Source organism: Lissotriton vulgaris, chromosome 6 (assembly GCF_964263255.1).
Source record: "Lissotriton vulgaris chromosome 6, aLisVul1.2, whole genome shotgun sequence".
NCBI lineage: Eukaryota > Metazoa > Chordata > Amphibia > Caudata > Salamandridae > Lissotriton > Lissotriton vulgaris.
Window position 1 is genome coordinate 1,697,379,933 of NC_141694.1, and position 24,527 is coordinate 1,697,404,459.

Below are 24,527 nucleotides of genomic sequence, written 5' to 3' on the forward strand. Positions count from 1 at the left end.
TCCGAAAGTTGTCAAGGAGGGTCTGCAGGCCCTTTGCTGTTCTAGCAATGAGGACGGCGTCATCTGCATAAAGCAGGACGGGCAAACCCCGACGACCCACATGAGGGAAATCAGCCCCTGTTTTGACCAGTGTCTTGTGTAGGTCATTTATATATAGATTGATTAAAAACGGGGCCAAAATGCATCCCTGCCGTACACCCCTCTCAATGTTAAAGTCCCCAGAGACACGGAGTTCCTCAGCATATCTGATTTTAGCCTTGGTAACCCTATGCAGATCCTCGAGGAATCCCACCAATTTATCCTCCACCCCCATGGCCCTCATGGATTACCACAATTTCCCCCGATTGACACAGTCAAAAGCGGAGGATAAATCCATGAAGGCCATGTAGAGCTTGCCCTGTCGGGCGATTGTGTACTTCCCCAGGATCAAATATAAATTAAGGCACTGGGCTAAAGTGGAGTGCCCCGAGCAGAACCCATATTGAATGTCTGCAATTATCGCATTCTCCTCCGCCCAAGAGGCTAATCTTTTAAAAAATTACCCCACCTACAACCTTGACCACAGAAACAAGGAGGGAGATCGGCCTATAGCACTAAGTGCTATTACGGTCCCCCTTCTTGAAAACCGGAACAATTGTTGAAATTCCCCAAGACTCTGGACAACCGACCCCGGCCGCAGCATTAATCACAGCCACCAGGACCGGTGCCCAAAAATGAGGATTAGATTTAAAAAGGTCAGGAGGGATACCATCTGGGCCTGGGGCTTTATTACCAGATAGGCCTATGAAGCCCAACTCCACCTCTTTCTGATCAAATATTATTGGGACAAACATATTGGCCTTAGCTCTGGATTGTCCAGATTCCATCACACCCTTAAAAATAGTTGTAAAATGTGCCACCCATTCATCCTCGGTTAGGTTTGTGCCCATTTCGCTATCCCTTGACTTCTCGAATAGGGGGGCGGTTAATAATGCCCCAAAATCTAGAACTACTTGCTAGAGTACTAGGCTCCAATAGTTCTCACCAGGTTTCCTCCTTCAATTCTCTTTTCCTTCAAGCCAGTGCCTGCTAATATATAAGACGTTGGGCACTGATCAGTGGTTGGTCTCTAGGTATAGATTTTACAGCTTATTTGAAGAGTCTTACAGCCTTGGAACAGCAGTCCTCAAACCATCTAGGTTCCGAGGACGATGGTCTGTGGGATGGAGCACTTAACAAAATCCCTACCTTGGAGATAATGCTCTCAAAAGTGTTAAGGACTCCCCCAGGGCAGGTGTCAGGAGACACATAAGATGCAATCTTGGCTGCGCATTTAGCTTTCACCTCACTGTAAAATAAATCCGGGGCGACCTGTGACGACTTTATTCAGCGTCTTCCATCTGTGAATCTCACCCAACCCGTCACCGGGACCCTATCTTGGCTCAACAACAGCCCCCCCCCCCCAGAAGTGCACAGATGGGATTATGATCACTAAATGCTCTTTCTAGAATTGCAAACCTCTTTATGTTACTCTGTAAACCTGCTGAGATCAAGATATGGTCAATAAAAGAGCCCTTATACTGACCTTTCAACAAGGGTACAGGCTTTTTGCTATGCGGAGCAGAAAAAGCCATTAATGGAAGCAAATCAAAAAGGTTGAGCAAACTGCTAAGGGCATCCCCCTGTACGGAATGCTCGAAATGTATTCCCCGCATCCTTGCACACTCCGGCTCTTTTATGCAAGTGGTTGCCGGGTCACCCAAGGGTGGATGTTAAAGTCTCCCATTACTATAAGGCTGTTTGTAACAGAACCACACATCTTCCTCAGAAGGGTGCTTAACTGGGCAATTTTACACTCCCCCTGTAAGGCCACGGTATGATTAAAATGAATGATTCCCAGGCAATTCTTTCCTTTTTTCAGGATGATTACTTGGACATCTTTGTTAAAAAAGGGAGTTGCTTGATCTTGCAGGTTATTGACAATGCTATAAATATGGCCAAGCCACCACTAGCTCTACCATGCACTGACGGTCATGCGGGGACAAAAAAGGCTTTGTATCCCTCCAATGATAGGCCGCAGTCAACCAGCCATGTCTCCTGTAGGCAAACCACAGAAAACTGCCTGATAAACTGCAGCCATAAAGGGTCCTGGATTTTCCCTGCCAAACCTGCGAAATTCCACGACAGAACATTATATGTTTCCAAGTTAGGCTGCTTTACGGGGTGCCTACCGTTAGGGATGCCTGCTGCTGGAGGCTAAACCTCCCTAACTCCTCTATACTAACCACCAGGCATAATATCTTGGGTGGTTGAGCAATGGTCCTCCCGCCGTTGGGATAATTCTCCTGCTTCCTCAGGCTTTAAATGTAGTCAGTCACACTCTTCCAGCCTAGAGAGGGCTAAGAATCTATCCGAGGGCTCAAGCCAGGGAACCGGCTGGTGCCCATCAGGTCGCCCTACACCTCCAAAATATAAAGAAAGATCTGCCCCCATCACCCCAGAAGATCTTTGAGCTGATTGATTAAAATGCAAATTTGAAATCCACTGACTTCTGGGGTCGACCTTGTAGAAGAAACCCAGAGGGAGAGCCTTTATACAATGGGGGGAATTGAGGTAGACATCCCAAAGGATTCCATCCACAAGGTGACTGCTATTAAAATTCACAAAAATACAGTTGCCCCCTTCGTGTTTCCTCGAGCTCCCTATCCACCCCACTCGGCACACCATAATGATGTTACTTTCCACCATTGGTCTCATCGAGGTGTTACTTGATAGCCAATGGGTTACCTTGTTTCTAAGTTCTATAAAATGCTCCTTTGATCCATGAGTGAGTGGAGGGACATTTGTCAGAATCATTACCAGGGACACAGATTGTGGTGGAAGATCGACAACTGCTAATTTCTGATTGGCAGAAATAGGTGATCCCTGGTGATCAGCCTGTGATCTACCTGTCATCTGAATAACCTGTCCCTGCCCAATAATTGGCCGATCCCCAATGATATCTGATCTAACACTCACAGGGTCAGCTAGCCTACCTAAGTCATGTGCAACCACATTGGCACTACAGTGTTGTGTACTATTGGGAGGATGGCAGACTGTAGCTTCTACAGGTCGAAGAATAGGGCATGGCGTCATAGTGACTATATTCAAAATTGAAGCCACTGAATTGGAGATATGTGAGGACACTGAATGCTTATTATGTTCTACCAGGATCTTCTCAATATGGTTCAATTTGTCCACAATGGGACTTAGCCACTCATTCAACATACAGCTCATGGCGGATTTAAAAGCCTCCAACATATCCTGGTTAACTGTAATATCCAATAGAGGAGCACCTGCCCTATTTTTGATGAGCAGTTTGGAGGGTGCATTTAATTTGATTTTTTTAGCCTGCCTATCTATTGGCTTAGACTTCCTTTAAGCACTCCCACTAGACCTGAGGCCCCCCTAATGTTTCCTAAAGGGCCCGCATTGCCGGGTGCTTCCCGCGACACATGGTTCAAGGTGCCATCAGACCCCTCAGACCCATATGTTGAGGCTGATGCACCGCTCTTCTTATTTGCAATAATTACAGTGGGAGAAAGTACTCTACGGGGTGCCAGAGGGGAAGAACCCTGCGTATGTGATGGAACTACTATGATCTGGGAATTATCGCTCAACCCAGGGGAAGGTAGGGTAATCTTACTTTATTCAACTTAATTTGGATTCATTCATTACGCGAATGCTACAATTATTTGGCAACGATCTGGATTTCAACAACATTTTTTTTTCTACTTCTTCTGGAAATTGGTCATTTTAATCAAAGTGGATTTTATTTCGTGGCCTCACATAATTTTTCTTCGACTGGAAAGGCAAGGGTATTTCTGAATTCTACTACATGGAAAACTGTTGACGATGCTTTCTAATCTCTTCATGAACTATTTGCAACAAGCGTCGAGCGAACTGTGATTAGATTGAGCGGTTTTGAATGTAACCAGCCTCTCTCTCATTTCCGCCTTTATTTCTTCATGTGCACAATCGTTCTGTGTGCAATTCAAGCTGTCTATGCAAGTTTCGAGTGAGTATTTTTTTTCCATATTATACGTATATTCTTACTCACACGATGTGGTTGTATACTTTTGAATTCTTCCTTCGTTCATCGTTGCCCACTGCACTGTTCTTCTCGCGCTTCCGCACTTAAGATTCGCAGTGCATAGCAACGCCTCAATTGATGCCGCTCACGTCAGGCGCTTTTCCTCGCTTCTATGTTGTTTGTCTTCACACGTCAGAGGTCATGCTACGTAACCTTACACGGTGAACGTGCCACCATTTTGAATTCACTGCGAACTGCAATGCTTTATTTATGAGCACGTCCGGACATTCTTCTCATCACATTTGCAGGAATAACTTCATTGCAAGTAAGTTAACTGGATTTATCGTATTTTTGCTCATTTTAAGCAGATCTAAACTCATTTCGTGATACTTATTTTTATGAATTACTTTTTGTTTCACGATGAGAAACAACAATTCCACAGACAATTCAGCCTCTTATTCACCTACTGTTTGCATTGGAGTTACTAGACGTGCCTTCTTCAAGAGAAAATAGCTTCAGCACGAAACTGTAGAAGAGTATGTGTCACAATTGAAACTATTAGCTGCACATTGTAAATTTGGTGCGTTACATGATGAACTCATTAGAGATCAAGTTGTTGTTTGCACAAGAAATAAAAGCATTCAAGATAGACTTTGGATTGAAGGTGAATCGAGCCTTAAGGATGTAATTACACTTTTGAAAAAAGCTGAACTTTCGGACAGAAGTTCAAAAGCACTATCAGCATACAATCTGAATCTACTTCTACTTCTACTCCTACGGTTAATAACATTTCTGACAGTAAGAAAAGCAAAGAGTATTCAAAAAAGAAAAGTAACAATTATTTCCAATCTAACAAAAATATTAACACAAAATCCTTCAGTTATAAATCATTTAACAAATCCAAATCTAATCAAAATGACTCGTCTACATTTGCGTGTTATTGTTGTGGCGAAAAGAATCATAATGCAGGTTTTGAAAAGTGTCCAGCCAGATCCACTAAGTGTTCTAATTGTGGTGTTTTAGGACATTTCGCCAGAGTATGCAATAAGAATTCAATTCAACAATCTAAAGTTACCTGCATTACTGACACTGATTCGTCGGATTATGATTATGATTTTAACAACTCTGTATCCAACCTTGCTGAAAACAAAAAGTGCAATATAGTTCTGAATGTTGGGGAAAATGAAAGAAGCAAACCTTTGTGTATTGTAAAGTTTGGTGGTATTCCTTTACAGGTTGCTGCGGATTCTTGTTCTCCATTCACTATTATTAACAAAAGTGTATGGGAAAAGCAATTAGTTAATGATTTGGGACCTAACCTTGAGCCCACTGATATTCTTCCACAAAGTTTCACAGGTGACAAAATTGATATGTTGGGATATCGCCCATTGGTATTTGAATTTAAAAATCGCACTGCCTTTTGTAAATTGTATATTGCCATTGATGGTCCTTCGGTTTTAGGTTGGAAGGATCAAAGATCTATACATATCATTTTGGATCCCAACAGCTCTGAACAAGTTCTTGTTACTGGTGAGAGTGAAGATACAAGAAATCGGGCTCTTAAAGAATTTCTAAATGTGTTCTCAGGTAAGATTGGTAAATTCAAAGGCTTTTCACAATGTATTAGGCTAAAACGTAATGCCGTTCCTAAAGTACATAAGGTGCACAACATACCTGTTATTGTTAAAGATGAGGTCAAGAGTGAATTGCTAAAATTACAGGAAAATGGTATCATAGAACCGATTGAAGCTGCAGAGTGGATTTCCACATTGGTCGTCACTAGACGGGCCAATGGAAAAATGTGTTTGTGCGTAGATTTAAGAAATCTCAACAACAACATAATAGGCGATCAATACCCATTACCTGGAATCGACAAAATGTTGTTGTTAACTCGTGGAGCGAAGTATTTTTCTACGCTAGATTTATCTTCGGCGTACCACCAGATTTCTTTACACCATTCTAGTCGGGATTTGACAGCATTCTGTACTCCTTTTGGCTGTTTTCATTTTCACCGTATGCCATTTGGGTTGAAATCCGCGGCTGCGGTTTTCCAACGACTTATGACACAACTTTTTGGAGACATGCAGGGAGTCATCTTTTTTCAAGATGATATCCTTATTATGGGAAAAAATGCGCATCAACATGATTCCAGATTAAGAAAAGTTTTAAATATTCTAAATGACAAATGTCTCACTGCAGAAATTTCAAAGTGTAACTTTTCAGAGAATAAGGTGGTGAACAGGGTATAAGGCCAAAGACTAAGGGCCTCATTAGGATGGCGGTGAATCCGCATCCTCCGGGCCAGCGGATGCCACCGCCTGCCTGGAGGATGCAGATTCACCGCCGCAGCCACAAAAAACACCCACCGCCAGATTAGGATGGCGGTGGGATTGCGGTGGGACCAGCGGCGGATGGCAGGTTCATCCGCCGCTGATCCGCGGGTGTGGAGGGCTATTTGGTGGCGTGTCTGCAAGACACCGTCAGCCAAATTAAGATGTGCATATCAACATGCTTTTCCACGGCGGCTTTTTCACCGTGGAAAAGCATGTGGTCCTTGATGGTTGGGGGCCCGTTGCGGGCCCCCAGGGTCTCAGGGGGTAAGGGTGCACATGGGGGGTATCTATGGTACCCCCCAGCATTTACATGCACAAAGCGGCAGGCACCGCGCGGTGCCTGCCGCTTTGTGCATGTAAATGTAAAACATGCATTTTTAACCTTGCGGCGGGTGCTGCTTGAAGCAGCACCCGCCGCAAGGTTAAAGATACAGGATGTGACCGCCAGGGTGGCGGTCACATCCTAATTGCCCCGGAGGGACCGCCGCTGCCCATGCGGATGGTCCCTCTACCTCGGGGTGGCGGACAGATGCAGGTCTGTCCGGCATCCTAATAGGCCCCTTAAGAGCCATTTTTGATGCACCCTCTACAAAATCCAAGGATGACTTAAGATCATTTTTGGGTTTAGCTGAATTTCTTCGAAATTTTTTCTAATTTTTCTGGGAAATATCATCCAATGAGAAATCTTTTAAGAAATAAAGTTCCTTTTACATGGTCCCAAGAATGTCAGCAGGCTTTCATTATAATTAAAAAAGCTATTTGTTGTGCTCCCAATCTTCAAGGCTTTGACCATGGTGCTTGTACACTGGTTACCACTGAGCAAGCTCCATAGGTCTAGGAGCCGTTTTAACTTAAATTTCACAAAGTAATCAAGAAGTGGTGATTGCATTCGCGTCTAGATCTTTGACTCCCACAGATGAAAAATATGTTGTAATTGAAAGGGAAACTTTAGCTGTTGTTTGGGGATTGGAGCATTTCAGGAAGTTCATTTGGGGGAAATGCTTTTGTATAAGAACCGATCACAAACCACTTACTAAATTGTTAACAACAGATGGTCTTTTTAAAGCCACTGCCAGGATTGCAAGACTGTCAATGTGCTTGCAAGATTTCTTATTCAAAATTTGCTACGTTCCAGGAGCTAAAAATGTCATTGCAGATTTTTTTAAATAGGTTTTTTTTACCCATCTTTGAATCTGATCGAAACTCTTGGAACGATTTTTCTGTTGCGAATGTGGTTTCTAATGATAACGGCTGGAGTAAATTTTGCAAAAAAGATCTTAATGATACCTTAATGATACCTTAAGAGGTTTTTGGGAGGTCAGAGACAAACTCTTCATGTCTGACCATTTTCTTGTTAGAGGTGACAAAATAATACCTCCCATGTCCTTAAGAGATCAAATAACACAATTATCCCATGAAGGTCATCCTGGTATTTCTCGCACCAAATCTAGAGTGAAGGATCAATACTGGTGGCCAGGAATGGATAACAATATTGAGAAAATTGTTAGATCTTGTATTAATTGTGAACTATCCGACAAATCTAAGAAAAAATGTAACCCACCATTAGGTGAAGTTACGTCTCCAAATCTTCCGTGGGAAGATTTAGCAATGGACATTATGGGTCCTCTCAATTGGTTTGATGATACTATAAAGTATATTATTGTTCTTGTTGATTTATTTTCTAAATATAGTTTGAAGTAAAAGTTGTTGACAAAGTAAACAACATAATGTGATAGAATTTTTAGAACAGGTTTTTATACTAGAGAGATGTCCATCATCTATCTTAACAGACAATGGTGTGCAGTTCAAATCTAAAGAGATGCAGATGTTTCTTATTTCTAATGGAATTAAACATAAGTTGACACCACTTTATCATCTTTCCTGCAATGGTACTGTGGAGAGACTGAAAAGAGTCACCAAAGTACTCTACAATTGTGTGTTAAATCTAAACTTTCTTGGGAGAGTGAGTTAAAAAAATGTGGTGGGCATATAGAGTAACACCTCACCTCATCCTTCTTTGGGAAAAGTAAATTTTCTCTTATGAGATGTAAAATTCCATTATCAAAAACAAATCCTAGTTGGATGAAAATAAATGTTTTTTTTATGATACCCGTGAAATTAGATCGAATCTCACTTCTTCACAAACAAAGAATAAGATATATCATGATTCAAAACATGGATCTAAACCTGTTAATTTACAAGAAGGACAATGGGTGTGTATTAAAAGTGCTAAGAAAGTTTCCAAAGGTCAGAGCAAATTTAGCGCTCAAAAAAAATTGCAAAAATTCATCAGAATTTAGTGAACTTGGAGAATGGTGAAAAATGGCATTTGATTAGTTAAGCTTTAGCTCATCCTAGTGATGTACATATGTTCTATGAAAATGACTACCATCCAGTTTCAAAATCTCGTGGTCATTTTTGGTGCTTAGACAATGATAATAGTGATAAAACTCATCATGATTTACTGTCATGTTCCACGGATTATAATTCAATAGTTGATGATGACTGTGTCAATAATGATAGTGAAGCATCAGTAAGTAAGTACTCCTCTTTTGGAAGATCTGTGTAGAGACCTATGAAATACAAATAATTTATATGTTATAAGTAGTTTATTTTATTGTTTTGTTTTTGAAAAAGGGAAGATATGTATTATGTATAGTATTTAGATTTATTGTTAAGCATTCCTCTTTAAATGGTATGTAGCTTTTTTAATGTGTTTGCGTTTTATGTTTCATTGAATGTTGTAATGGAATGTAATGATTTCACTGTTAGTCAGTTTCCTTCCGACTGCTGATCAATACAGATGTGCTCTTATTATTGGAATAAATCTTACTTTATTCAACCTGATTTGGATTCATTCATTATGAGAATGCTACAGGCGTTCTGTGCCGCGGGAGCCCCAACGGACCTTTGAAGTTCCGCTAGCGCTGCAAATCGCGGCTTCTGCCGCGAGAGCGCAATACTCCTGGGAGTTGTAGTTCCAGGGGGGTCCAAGCTCATGGACAGGAATGGCGCAGGACAATGCTGGCAGAGTTGTCAGGAAGCTGGAGGCAAGAAGCAGGTCCCAGAGGAATTGCCCGGTAAGAAGAAACACGCAAGGGCGTCCCGCGCCGGGGGAGCACCCACGGACCTTTGAAGTCCTGCTGGCGCTGCAAATCGCGGCTTCTCCCACAAGAGCGCAATGTCCCCTGGGAGTTGTAGTTAAAGAGGGGTCCGCGCTCGTGGACGGGAATGGTGCAGGACAATGCTGGCAGAGCTGGTAGGAAGCTGGAGGCAAGAAGCAGGTCCCAGATGAATTGCCCGGTAAGTAGAAACACGCTTACAGCTAATTCCCCTGTTATCATGTCCTAGTATATTACATCACCATGAATATAATAAATTGTACATAGGAAAAGAAATGGCAACAGACCTTCTCCATTTATGTCCCTAGAATCTGAAACACCAATGTTGTGTTCATCAGGACTGCCCCAAACCTGCTTCAACATAGGAAAGAACTGAGGACAAACCACTTTAAAGAACTCTACATCATGATTTTTTTGTCTTCTTTCATCATTGTGGGCTGTTATTCGGTATTGCAGTCATTGTTTCCTTTTGCTGGTCTCCAGTTTAGCTAAGGGTATTTTAAACTTATTTTTTAAGGATTTATCAGCAGGGGGAACGTGTTCCAGACTTTGCTAGTCCAATATTTGTTCTTGGATGTTGTTTTAGGGTATTGTTTTTAGTGTAGTATTTGTTAATTTAAGGTGCTACAGTAGGCCTTATTGAGAACTGCAATGTTAATTTTTATAAGCATTCTATGATTTAAACATTGTTTTATTACTTTTGTAAGCATCTTTGTTGTATAAGACAATTGTGAGTTTTTTTGAGTAGGTTTTTTTAATTTACTTATGCTTTTACTCTACAGGTTTTTCTTCTAGCTACTGGGCTTTATTTTTAGCATGGATGCTTTTTTATTTTTTTCCAAGGAAAATGATCTGGTTATTCTTTTACTATACTTTTTTTATACATGTTTTGGGGTTTGGATGGATTCCATGGATTATTTGAGTCATACTTGATGTTCTGTTTTTTTCTGGTTTATTTTTGCATTGTTTGGAGGCGGCTCATTTTTATAGATTTTTTTGGGAGGACTGTATTGTTTGGATCTATCTTTCACTGTCCAGTACTTCAGCTATGACATTGTGTGTGTTATTGCAACTTATTTATTTAATTTATTGGGTGGGTAAAGTTACTTTTATGATGTTATGTTTGTTTACTTATTGTGTATATATATATGATTTGTATGGTACTAGAATGTTTTTATAAGTGATAGGAAAGTGTTAGTTTATTTAAAATAATATATGTTATTTTGCCTTTTATATTTCTTTATTTTACTTTGTCTACATTTCTTTGTTCAGATTGGTATTTTAGGTATGCTTTAATAATGTTTAGAAATAAATATTAGTGAAGCAAAAGAGGTTGTGTTTTTGGAGGTTAAATTTTGTTGTTTTTAAGTGTGGTTCTGTTAATTAGAGATCTTGTTCATGAGTCTAGATGTGGTAGGCCATGTTTGTTAGCAAATAGTCTTGCGTTGCATGTTTATGCATTTCTTTATTTTGGAGAATTTTAGTTTGATTTGGGATAGTGTAGGGTGGTTTCTACCAAGTGTTCCTTGAAAAGAATTGCGCCACCCCTTTAATGAGTTATTTGTCTTCGCTTTTCGGTACATAATGCTGTCATATACATTCCACCATGAAATGTGATACTTGTGTGATTAGTACATGTTGGGGCTATATCTATTTATTCATGTTTTGTAAATGCTTGAAGTTTGTACTTCACTCATATATGTATTCTGGCAATTACATGTTCTAGGTTTGGTATGCCTGGAAGATGACCTGTTGCCTGTTCAGGAATGTTTGGTACAACGTTTTAAGTATTGTTCCTGTTGGTTGTTTTGGGCTCAATAAGATATTTTTAAGGTCTTTAATAATAGTTCTGACTTTTATTTCAGTAACATTAGGGGGATGGTTACGTTCCATAACACTTTTTAGTGGTAGCCCAACCATAGCATACATTTGAATACTATTTGGTGCATTTTCGGATTGGTGGTACTATACTTACTCTAAATATATCTACTATAATTTAATAACAGCTTCAATTTTTAGGATTTGATATATTTTGCAGTGTCATACTATAAAAAAATATTTTTTATAATTAATATTTGCTATATTTATTATAACATTATAACAGCTGCACACATTAACTTACATTCTGGATGCTGTATTACTACCTATTTAGAGTTGTTATTGGCATAGCTTTGGTTTGCTGCAGTCTTTTGAAAGGAAATTATTTCTTAACCCCTTAAGTGCTGCGTCGGGGCGTTGGCCGACGGCAGCACTACCTCCCCAGTGCTGCGCACGACCATTGGACGTCCATTCAGCACTAGTTCCAATGGACAGCGCAGCACTGGGGAGGGATGTTTACGAGCATCTATGAGGTTAATTTTATTTAAAAAAATAGTCAGGAGTTTGTTTTAGTTTATGTTTTTAAATATCTTAAATCATTATATTTACTTTTATTTTAGTTTTGTGTTAGGCCCTAATAGGAGTTCTGCGGTCCAATAGCCCACCAAAACCATGATGGAGGTCCGCGAGCTGTCAGGCTGTAGGTCCGCCTGCCGCAATAAAACTCTGCCAGGTAGACCTCCAAGGGACCGCACCTGCTGCCCGGGATCCACGATCCCTGGAGGTGGCAAAGCAGTGGGAGGCTCCTTTTATGCTGGTGGTGCCGCTACGCCACTGCCAAAAATATTTGGAGTTCCTCACCACCACACTTTTCATGGCAGTGTGACTGCCATGAAAAGTGTGGCTCTGAGGAAATAAAGGGGGCCTCTGCCCCAATCGGTCGCTTGCAGGGGGGCACATATTCTGTGCATGCGGCCCCAGTTCCTGCAGGGCAACAACTTAACAGTCCATGCCCAGCAAGAACTGCCTTTGACTGCCCAACAGAGTAAAAATAAGTCAATCTGGGGGATCGTCTTTAATGGCTTTTGCGGACTTGGAGCAGAGGGGAAGCGTGGCAGCCCAGCTCTGAGACCGCCAAAGTCATAATGAGGCTTATAACGCTTACTTTGAGGTGGTCTTTTTTGTATTTTGTGTAAACATGTGCCTTTATTTTCTTTTCCTTTTAGCATTATTTTCATTATTTGTTATCTTAACATAGTTTTAGTTTTTTATTGCATTTGTTTGCTTTTACTTAATGTCAAACTTAGGGCCATATTATCAAGCAAGGGCGATACATTATCGCCACTTTTATCCGCAGGAAACTGCTGCTAAAGCGGCGATAATGGGCTTGATAATATGCCCTTGTGAATTCCCATAGAAGCCCAGGTTCTGGTGTTAACTTGGGCTTCTATGGGAATTGATTGATAATATGGCCCTTAGTTTGTTTGTAGCCTTTGGATTCCTTGAAGTGTTGAAGTCTTCTTTTGTAGAGCTGCAGTCCAGCAGAATGATGCTGTACTGCTGTAATTTTTCTTCAAGAGGCAGTTTTATGAGCATTTCTTAAGTAGCCATTTAGTGCCTTGTAACTATTTTTAAGTGTAATATGAAAGGGTAATTTGGGGCAATGTATATATACACACTGATTACTGTTTTCATTAGTTATGTAATGCACATAATCTATTTTAACTAATTCCTGGATGTCAGTGGTGAGGTTAGGGGTCAGAGGAACTGCTGCTGCATAAGATCACGCCCCAGAACATCGGTGGCAAGCGGGGGGAAGGAGCACACACCGTCCACTTGGGCCAGTACTGACGCTAGATGTCTGCTCCACACGGAATCACACAGTGGAGTCCGGGCCGTATTTTCCCTGCAGCAGTGCCCGCAGTGCATCCAACCAATCGTAGAGGGACACTGTGATTTTAAACTGAGGGCGGCAAACAGTTCACTTTAATATGGCATCTGAGGAAGTTCGCAAGAACAAAATGCATCATGCTGAGTGTTCTAATAAAAGAGCAGTTTCAACTGTGACCCCCGTGTGTGCTCAACTTCTTGCCAAAAGCGAAGTAGAAAAACCGAAGGGACACAGCAGGGGAGCAGGGAGACACCTTTAATTTCATACAGCAGGCATGACGCGTTTCAACATAAATGTTTTCTTCAGATGCCCCAACACTGTAAACTGTCACTGCCGCTCTTTAAACACTCCTTTTAGCTTCCATTGGTGGAGCCCCAGCACGGCAATTGGTGGTAGAAACGCCCTCTCATAGTCTTGATCGGCAGACTACGGCTCCCAGAAGGCACCATCCGGGCCCTCAGGTAAGTGTTTCATGTTGCCTCATTCAAACTCAAAGTGAGTGCTGATGATCGAAAAGGGCGTGTGTGGTGCAGTTTTGAAATAATCCAGTGTCCAAATGAATGAAGGCTTTCCTCCCTAGTCCCCATCGACGTCTCCCCGCAAACGCCAGGATTTTGCAGGATCGAGGGGTAGACTGCAGTGAGCCATGTCCTTCCGTGCAGTCACGGACTACAGTCTGTAGCGAAACTCTGCTGTTCCTGGAAGCGGGGGCCACAACATACCAATCCCTTGGTCAGAAGCCACAATGACAGCACCGAAGGTCTGCCTTTGCCCTTGCTGCTGGAGCCACAAACAAGACGGGTCCCTCCCGCACGCCCAGGGCTGGCGTGCAAATATCCACAGAAGGCTTCTCACCACTTTAGAAGAAAAACCGAAGGGACACAGCAGTGGAGCAGGGAAACACCTTTAATTTCATACAGCAGGCATGATGCGTTTCAACATAAATGTCTTCTTCAGATGCCCCAACACTGTAAACTTTCACTGCCGCTCTTTAAACGATCCTTTTAGCTTCCATTGGTGGAGCCCCAGCACGGCAATTGGTGGTAGAAACGCCCTCTCGTAGTCTCGATCGGCAGACTACGGCTCCCAGAAGGCACCATCCCGGCCCTCAGGTAAGTGTTTCATGTTGCCTCATTCAAACTCAAAGTGAGTGCTGATGATCGAAAAGGGGGTGTGTGGTGCAGTTTTTAAATAATCCAGTGTCCAAATGAACAAAGGCTTCCCTCCCTATTCCCCATTGACGTCTCCCCGCAAACGCCAGGATTTTGCAGGATCGAGGGGTAGACTGCAGTGAGCCATGTCCTTCTGTGCAGTCACAGACTACAGTCTGTAGCGAAACTCTGCTGTTCCTGGAAGCGGGGGCCACAGCATACCAATCCCTTGGTCAGAGGCCACAATGACAGCACCGAAGCACTGCCTTTGCCCTTGTTGCTGTAGCCACAGACGAGACGGGTCCCTCCCGCACGCCCAGGGCTGGTGCGCAAATATCCACAGAAGGCTTCTCAACACTTCAGAAGAAAAACCGAAGGGACACAGCAGGGGAGCAGGGGGACACCTTTAATTTCATACAGCAGGCATGACGCGTTTCAACATAAATGTCTTCCTCGGATGCCCCAACACTGTAAACTGTCACTGCCGCACTTTAAACGATCCTTTTAGCTTCCATTGGTGGAGCCCCAGCATGGCAATTGGTGGTAGAAACGCCCTCTCGTAGTCTCGATCGGCAGACTACGGCTCCCAGAAGGCACCATCCCGGCCCTCAGGTAAGTGTTTCATGTTGCCTCATTCCAACTCAAAGTGAGTGCTGATGATCGAAAAGGGGGTGTGTGGTGCAGTTTTTAAATAATCCAGTGTCCAAATGAACAAAGGCTTCCCTCCCTATTCCCCATTGACGTCTCCCCGCAAACGCCAGGATTTTGCAGGATCGAGGGGTAGACTGCAGTGAGCCATGTCCTTCCGTGCAGTCACGGACTACAGTCTGTAGCGAAACTCTGCTGTTCCTGGAAGCGGGGGCCACAGCATACCAATCCCTTGGTCAGAAGCCACAATGACAGCACCGAAGCACTGCCTTTGCCCTTGTTGCTGGAGCCACAAATGAGACGGGTCCCTCCTGCACGCCCAGGGCTGGCGAGCAAATATATATACATATATATATCGTCCCCTGGCGGTCGCTAGTAGGTAGTTATTGTTAAGACCTATTTTCCATAGGAAATCCGCAACATTTTATTTGCAATAACTTTGGCGCCAGTTGACGAATCTTCGCAAAATGTTAAAAACTCGTGGAGCGCTCTTGTCCGCTCCTATCCTGAAAGTTTGGGGGTGATTCGAGAAAAATGGGGGTACCAAATCATGTTTTCCCCATGCAATTTCCCATAGGAACCTTTAGTCACAGTTACATCCCGAACTGCTGAACGGAATTACACCAAATTTGGCAAAGAGGAAGTCCTTGGTTCAGACTTGTACCTTTTTGTTAAATGGTGTAAATCTGTTCAGTAGTTTTTTAGATATTAAAGGAAAAAATATATATATATAACTGGGCGGAGCTTAACGACACATCTCATCGTGAGATCTGATTGACTGTCAGCCCTTCATCCAAGAAGTGTTGGCAGCCATCGTGGATAGCACCTCATTAAAAAGCATTGCAGTTTAGTTACATTATACTAATTTTAGGAATTGTGGTGTGTTCTAAGGTGATGTTACCATGTGAAAAAGCCTTCTGCTGGGATATCATGAATCATGTTTGAGAGAAAACTATTTTCTCATGCTTTTCCCACAGAGGTTTGGAAGGTGATCTATAAGCTATACTGAGAATATATGTTCTGTAAATTCACATTAATTGTCTCAGTCACGTGAGAATAAAGTCTGACATTCTCAGTAAAACATGTACATGCAACAAGGGCAGAGATGGTCAGTTGATTCCTTTGTGTTCTGCTGCAGCTTCCCAGAGTGTTCTAAAGAACAACCAGAGTGCTAACAGCCTTACTTATGACAAAAGTATAGCACACCTGAAGCCATCTTCATTGGAATAAAGTGGTAGCACATTTAATTTAAAAAAAGAACAAAAGAAGGGGGTTCATTTACCCATAGAAAGAATGATTAGTGCTGCAGAAAGAAAATTATGGCACATTTTGACTTCTCAAATCCTCTTCTATTTAATTAAAATATTCTAACATGCAGACTGAAACATGCACTTTGAACACCAGCAGCAGACTTCCATGGTGAGCAGTTGCTTTACTACAGTGATCTAATGAGCAACTAGAGTGCTAACATTCAGAATTGATGGCAAATGTGTGACACATCTGAATGCCTTCTTGATGGAACCAAAGTAAAAAACTGAAAGTATTTCCTACTGAGGAGACTGTAGAAAATGAGGAAATTAGGAAACATTATAACAAATGTCTCCCAAGATGGCTACAAGAGACAGAAGAGCCCAAATGTAGCACAAATATTACCCAGATGTAGCCCGAGTATAGCCCAATGACAGAATGACCAAGAGTGTTCTAAAGAACAAGAAGAGCGCTAACAGTGTTACTTATGACAAAAGTATGGAACGCCTGAAGCCATCTTGATTGGAATAAAGTGGTAACACTTAAAACAATTCATTTGCAAAGGAACAAAATGAGGGGTTTCATTTTGCCATAGAAATTATGATTAGTGCTGTAGAAAGAAAAATTATGGCACATTTTGACTTCTCAAATCCTCTTCTATTTAATTAAAAAATTCTAACATGCAGACTGAAACATTTACTTTGAATACCAGCAGCAGACTTCCCTGGTGCGCAGTAGCTTTACTACAGTGATATTATGAGCAACTAGAGTGCTAACATTCTGAATTTATGGCAAATGTGTGACACATCTGAATGCCTTCCTGATGGAATCAAGATGAAAAACTGAAAGTATTTCCTACCGAGGAGACTGTAGTAAATGAGGAAATTACGAAACTTCATAACAAATAAGTCTCCCAAGATGGCCATCAGTGACAAAAGAGCCCAAATGTAGCACACATATTACCCAGATGTAGCCCAAATATAGCCCAAAGGCAGAATGTCCCAGAGTGTTCCAAAGAACAACTAGAGCGCTAACGTAAAAGTAAATGAGGAAATTAAGAAACTTCATAACAAATTAGTCTCTGAGATGGGGTCCCATGCTGTCCATGCCAATGGAATCAAGAGTTGCGTACCGTAATGTGCATGTTTTGCGAATGCGTGGAAGCAGGAGTTGCGGACTGGTTGCATACCAATCACGCACATCACGTAACAATAAATGTATATGATGTAACTGAAAAACACGCAGCAGTCGCACACCATACGCAGATCCTTCACGACTTTTCTAAAATGGCAGCTAGAATCCACGCACCCACCGTTATGTGAACGCCTTGGGTGCGCAACTCAGAAAAGAATTTGGAAAACAAAAATGGAAAAAGATAATATTATAAATATTTTAAAAGAACCAAGTAAAACAAAAAAATGAAACAATATTTCAGTTTGATTTGTAATTGTTTTTGCTATTTTCACAAAAATATATAATGTTATTTAACCCCTTCCATGCTCATGACGGAACAGTTCTGTCATGAGCATAAGCCGGCCTGTGCTTATGACGGAACCGTTCCGTCATGGTTCCATAGGCCCAATGGAACGTTCAGCACCGGGGGAAAATCCGCGCAGCAAAGAAGGGGTTAATGAATAAAATATTTATAAATAAACTGATAAAAAACTGTAGACAATCAGTTAGAAAATAGGTATAACTACTGTTACACTTAATTAGCATTTAAAAGGTTTCAGAGACGTTATAGTTAGAAATTAGCATTTAAAAAAGCTTTGAAATTCACTGAAAAAACCATAGGTTTCAGAGACGTTATAGTTAGAAATCAGCATTTAAAAAACCTTAGAAATTCACAGAAAAAACCATAGATTTCAGGGGTGTTATAGTTAGCTGGACATTTCACTTGTACAAAACCATAGAAATTCCTCTGTTGTAGTTAGTTCTGCTAACTATAACTCGCGTGCCCGCAATGCACTGCTGATGATGTCACATATTACATCATTCATGACATGGCCAGTGACATATATATATATATATATATATATATATATATATATATATATACATATATACATTACCTACTGGCGGTCGCCAGTAGGTAGTTATAGTTAGGATCTACTTTCCATAGGAAATCCGCAACATTCTATTGGGAATAACTTTGGCGCTGGTGGAAGAATCTTCGTTAATTTATCAAAGTTCGTGGCCCGCTCCTTCCCTGAAATTGTGGGGGGGATTCGTCAAGCGGGGGCTGAGATAAAAGGGGGGTCCCAAAACGTGTTTTCTCCATGTTCATTTCCATAGAGCGGTCGAACTCACTTTTAGCCCGAACGGCTGAATGGATTTCCACCAAACTTGGCAAAATTGTAGGGACTGGTACCCCGATGTGCCTTTGCTATGTCTCAAGATATATGCTCCAGTGGTTTTTACGAAAATTAACTTAAAAAAATATATATATTGGGCTACATTAGGCTATATATATGTTAGAGCCCAAATGTAGCCCAATGTAGCCCAAAGATGGCCACCAGAGTAAAAAAAAACAAATGTAGCCCAAATATCAGCCAGATGTAGCCCAACTATAGCCCAATGACAGAATGTCCCAGAGTGTTCTAAAGAACAACTAGAGCGCTAACAGTCTTACTTATGACAAAAGTATGGCACACCTGAAGTCATCTTGATTGGAATAAAGTGTTAACACTTAAAACATTTAATTTGCAAAGGAACAAAATGAGGGGGTTCATTTTGCCATAGAATTATGATTAGTGCTGAAGAAAGAAAAATTAGGGGACATTTTGAGTGACTTCTCAAATCCTCTTATATTTCATTAAACAAATTCTGATATGCAGTCTCACAAGATGGCCACCAGAGACAAAAGAGCCCAAATGTAGCCCAAATATCAGCCAGATGTAGCCCAACTATAGCCCAATGACAGAATGTCCCAGAGTGTTCTAAAGAACAACTAGAACACTAACAGTCTTACTTATGACAAAAGTATGTCACACCTGAAGTCATCTTGGTTGGAATAAAGTGGTAACACTGAATACATTTAATTTGAAAAGGAACAAAATGAGGGGTTTCATTTTGCCATAGAAATTTTATATATATATATATATATATATATTCACTGAAAAAAACATAGGTTTCACACCAGTTATAGTTAGGAATTAGCATTTAAAAAACCTATTAAATTCACTAAAAAAAACATAGGTTTCACATCAGTTATAGTTGGCTGGAAATTTTACTGACATAAAACCATTGAAATTCCACGTTATAGTTAGTTGGACTCACTATAACTTGCGCGTGTAATGCACTGCTGATGACGTCACATATTACATCACTCATGACATGGTCAGTGACATCACTCATGACATCACTGATGACACCATCCAGTGAATGTGTGCCTTTCTGAAAAATAAATATATTTTATATATGTATATGTAAAGGTCGATGGAAGAATAAATGTTTAAATAAGTGTGTAAATGGATGTTTTTTTTTTTTTAAATAATTGGTTAACTGGCTTATTAAGTGTATCTTAGTGAATATATATATTAACGAATAATGTTGAAATATTTAAATATATGTATCAGTGTTTCACTTTGTGTATAAATGGCTGCATGGGTTGGTGAGTAGCTACATGTGTGTGTATATAGATTATTAGATGTTTTTTTAGTATCAGTATGAGTGTCTGTATGGTTTGGTGGGAGTGTTACTTAGCACATAGATGCATCAATGACTGACTCACTGTTTGTATGTTTTTTGAAGACGGCATATGTGCAGGACTGTATGGGTGGATGAGTGTGTATATGCGGTGTTAGTGAGTGAACGACTGTCTCATTAGTGTCTTTATCAGTAACTACATATGTTTTAATCTAGTATATGTGAGTATTGATGTATATGAGTGAGTATATGTGAGAGTGAGAGATTGAAAGAGTTCTTGTTTAAATAATTATGTGTTTCTATAAGTGATTGTTTAAGAGAGTAAGTATGTGTAAGTTTCCTTAGAAGTAAGGTGGTAGTGTGTGTATAGCTGTATATGCAAATAAATGGATGTTCAATAGTTTATTTGCATGTGTGAGTATGTGTGTGAGTAACTTTTGGATGACTGTCGGTGTGTAACAGGATGTATAGGTGTCTCACTACATATGATGAGTGTATATATGTATGAGTGACTATATAGAACTGTTGGTGAATGAGTGAATGTGTATATAGATGGTGGAATTATTGAACTGGTTGTTGTAACTGGTATGGGTATCTCCATTTTAAAAAAAAATGTAATTTATATTTTTCAATATGTGTTTCATGGGTTACATTACAGTGAAAGGAGGTCTGTCACTCTGTCACAAGGATGATGTCATGAGTGATGTCACTGACCATGTCATGAGTGATGTAATATGTGACGTCATCAGCAGTGCATTACACGCGCAAGTTATAGTGAGTCCAACTAACTATAACGTGGAATTTCAATGGTTTTATGTCAGTAAAATTTCCAGCTAACTATAACTGATGTGAAACCTATGGTTTTTTTAGTGAATTTAATAGGTTTTTTAAATGCTAATTCCTAACTATAACTGGTGTGAAACCTATGGTTTTTTCAGTGAATTTCATTGGTTTTTTAAATGCTAATTCCTAACTATAACTGGTCTGAAACCTATGGTTTTTTCAGTGAATTTCATAGGTTTTTTTAATGCTAATTCCTAACTATAAGTCTCACTTTATAAGTAAGACTGTTAGCGCTCTAGTTGTTTAGAACACTCTGATACATTCTGTCATTGGGCTAGAGTTGGGCTATATTTGAGCTGTGGCCATCTTTGGGCTACATTGGGCTACATTTGGGCTACATTTTGGCTCTAACATATATAAAGCCCAATGTAGCACAATACATATTTTTCCAAAGTTAATTTTCGTAAAAACCACTTAAGAATAGGGCTACCTGTCCCTACAATTTTTCCCATTTTTTAAATTTTTTTAAATTTTTTTATTTTTGGAGCGCTCCCGGTGCGCGCCCCGGGGAGCGCCCCGAAAAGCGTACTTCTATAAAGTGAGCGCCAATATCGCGAACGGAAACATGATCGTGACGTATCGCATAGCCGCGTACGCATGATACGCACGGCGTAAGCGCACCCGGAAGTACTCGAGCGAATACGATCGCGCAACGTAAACATCCGACGCGCTTACGTGACGCGACCCGGGGCGCGACCCCGGGCGCGCCCGGGGGCGCGTAGCGTAAGCGCGTCGGATCATGTGACCTGAAAATAACACTTTTCATTGGTTCATAACAGTTTTGGTTTCATAATGATGAAGCCCCTGGTCTTGTGACCTGAAAATAACACTTCTCATTGGTTCAGGACAGTTTTTTTCCAAATGATGAAAGACCCCACCTTTTTTCCTTATTCTGACTTTGTCCTTTGACTGAGGAAGACCTGTTTGTACCTCTCTGTACCTTTTTGATCTTTATAATGGCTTCAGTAGCAGCAGCAGCTGGTGCATCTGCCCCACCACCACCACCACAACAACCAAGAGGACCAGCTCAAGATTACATTGGTGGTCAACAAGAGGAGGAAGAGGAAGAGGAGGAGGGGAGGAGAAGATGGCTGCCTGAACAAAATACCCCATACAAGCCCAAGCCACACATTGTATGGGAGTTTTTTTCACTCCCAGAGGGCAAGAAAAAAGTGAATGCGGCCAAGGTAACTTGCCTAATCTGTAATGAAGAACTCTCAAGGGGCAACACAAACAAAAAATATTCCTTTGGTAACAATACCATGATTCGACATATGACCCGTAAGCACCCTAACAACTATTCTCGTGCAGAGCTCAGGAAACTGGCCAGTAACCTCCCCCAGTCTTCAAGGACCACCTCCCAAAGAAACAAACCCACTTCATCAGGACCAGAAACATCAGAGATGATGCCTTGTATTCAGCCACGATTTGCTGATTTTAAAATCACTTGTTCTGCATGTGGCAAGCTTATCGCCTATGGTGAAAAGAGCGTAAAGCTCATCGTCCTTGCAGGTGACAATCACAAGTGCCCCAAAAAGAAGTAATTTTGGGTTTTTTTTGTTTTTTTTCTCCAGTTGAGCCAGTTTCAATTCCCTTTTTTTTGTTTCTCTCCCTAAAAAAATAAAAAATATATATAAAACTGTTTTGAAAAGCCAAAAAAAGTACAAAATGTTCAAAAAACACAAAAAAATATAAAACAACAAAAAGAAGAAAGAAAAAAAGTTCTTTTTAGAACTACCTTCAATTTCTAAAAAAAGGCTTCATTTTTTAAAAACTCTGTCATTCTTTTTTCCTCATAGTACGCTCCCCGGTCCGCTCCCCGGTGCGCGTACCGGGCGCTCCCCCCGCGCAAAACGAAAAAAATATATATATATTTTAAATGCCCCGCGGGGCCCTTTAATAGCCCCCACATCAACCCTAGGGGGTCAGAGGGGGTCTATCCCTGACGCCTTATGGTCATTTCCCCCTTTGTTTTACCGAGACACAAGATGGCGGCCGCTCCGGACTGTTTCGAATGTTTACAGACACCCGAGAGCCAATCAGCTTTCCGTGCGCACCTCGCGTGGCGCGCCCGGAGCGCTCCCCGGGGCGCGTACCGGGGCGCTGCCATAGATATATATATATTTTTTGGACCTAAATTACTCAAAATCCACTGGAGCACATATCTCGAGACATAGCAAAGGCATATCGGGCTACCAGTCCCTACAATTTTGCCACATTTGGTGGAAATCCATTCAGCCGTTCGGGCTAAAAGTGAAATCGACCGCCCTATGGAAATTAACATAGGGAAAACGCGTTTTGGGACCCCCCTTTTATCTTGGCCCCGCTTGACGAATCCCCCCCAAACTTTCAGGGAAGGACCGGAACGCCGCAAGGCCATTTTGAGGAAATTTTCAGTCAGATTCATCAACCGGCGCCAAAGTTATTCCAAATAGAATTTTGAGATTTAACATTGAAAAAAATCCTAACTCTAACTACCTACTGGCGACCGACAGTAGGTAATATATATATATATATATATATATATATATATATATATATATATATACGCTCCAAAATCCCAGGAAAATCGCTCCTAAAGGAAAGTAGCACACACAGGGGAGGTTCCACAAAGATGTTTCCTGCGATTTTGGAGCGTATTTAATAATCGGGCACATCCCCGTTTTTGTGTGCACCCACTCGCGTGTGCAACAGGTTGGTGTTCTGAAGCTGTTTTTATATATATATATATATATATATATATATATATATATATATATATATATATATATATATATATATATATATATATATATTACCTACTGGCGGTAGCCAGTAGGTATATATAGTTAGGACCTAGTTTCCATAGGAAATCCCCAACATTCTATTGGGAATAACTTTGGCGCTGGTTGATGAATCTTCGCAAATTTCTTAAAGAAGATGGCTCGCTCCGCTCCGCTCCTTCCCTGAAAGTTTGGGGGGGGATTCGTCATGTGGGGGCTGAGAAAAAAGGGGGGTCCCAAAACATGTTTTCCCCATGTTAATTTCCATAGGACCTTTAGACTCGGCTACAGCTTGAACCACTGAAGGGAATTACACCAAACTTGTCAAAATGGTAGTGTCTGGTACGCAGATCACGCTTTTTGTTAAATAGTGTAAATCCCTCCAGTAGTTCCTGAAAAAATTAGAAGAGAAATCAATTATATATCTATAAGCGCGCACGGTGCGCGCACCCCACGATTTTTCGCGATTTTATTTTTTGGTGGGGTTTGGGGGGGGGGGCTTGGGGGGCTTCTCTCTTTCATTTTAATGTTTTTAATTTAATTTCGAGGGTGCCCACCCCTCGTTTTGCCCCCCCAGATCACCGCCGCGGCCCGAGCCGCCTCAAGATGGCCGCCGCCGCCTGGTTGTGGGCGGGACCAGAAGGACGTGGTTTCCGCTTCCCCCTGATTTTATATCAGGAGCACAGAGCGGGAGTATTAAAACAAGTGTATATTTTTTATTTATAAAAGTTGCATGTTTCAAATATTGTTTGTTTTATTTACAAGGTTCACGCTGTCTGAACCGGCTATTTGGCTCTCCTATTGGTTGGCAACCACCAAATAGGCTTTGTGATTGGTGGACCTTGTCAACCAATTAGAGAGCCTACTGGCGCATGCAGGCAGCATGATCAAGACAGGCTGTAGACTCGCTGTCTCATGGGCAGCAACACCGGGGGTGGGGGGGGGTCTGTCTCTATGCCGGGGTCTGTCTCTGTGGGGGGGGGGGTCTGGCACCAGAAGGAGCCCGCCGCTC

The 24,527-nt window shown here is 41.4% G+C and overlaps 1 long non-coding RNA gene across 1 annotated transcript in view; it reads right to left on the reverse strand.

The window, feature by feature from the left end:
- The window catches only part of LOC147709330 (uncharacterized), a 773,804-nt gene that overhangs the window by 531,852 nt on the left and 217,425 nt on the right, over positions 1–24,527 (reverse strand). The gene's annotated exons all lie outside the window — the stretch shown is intronic.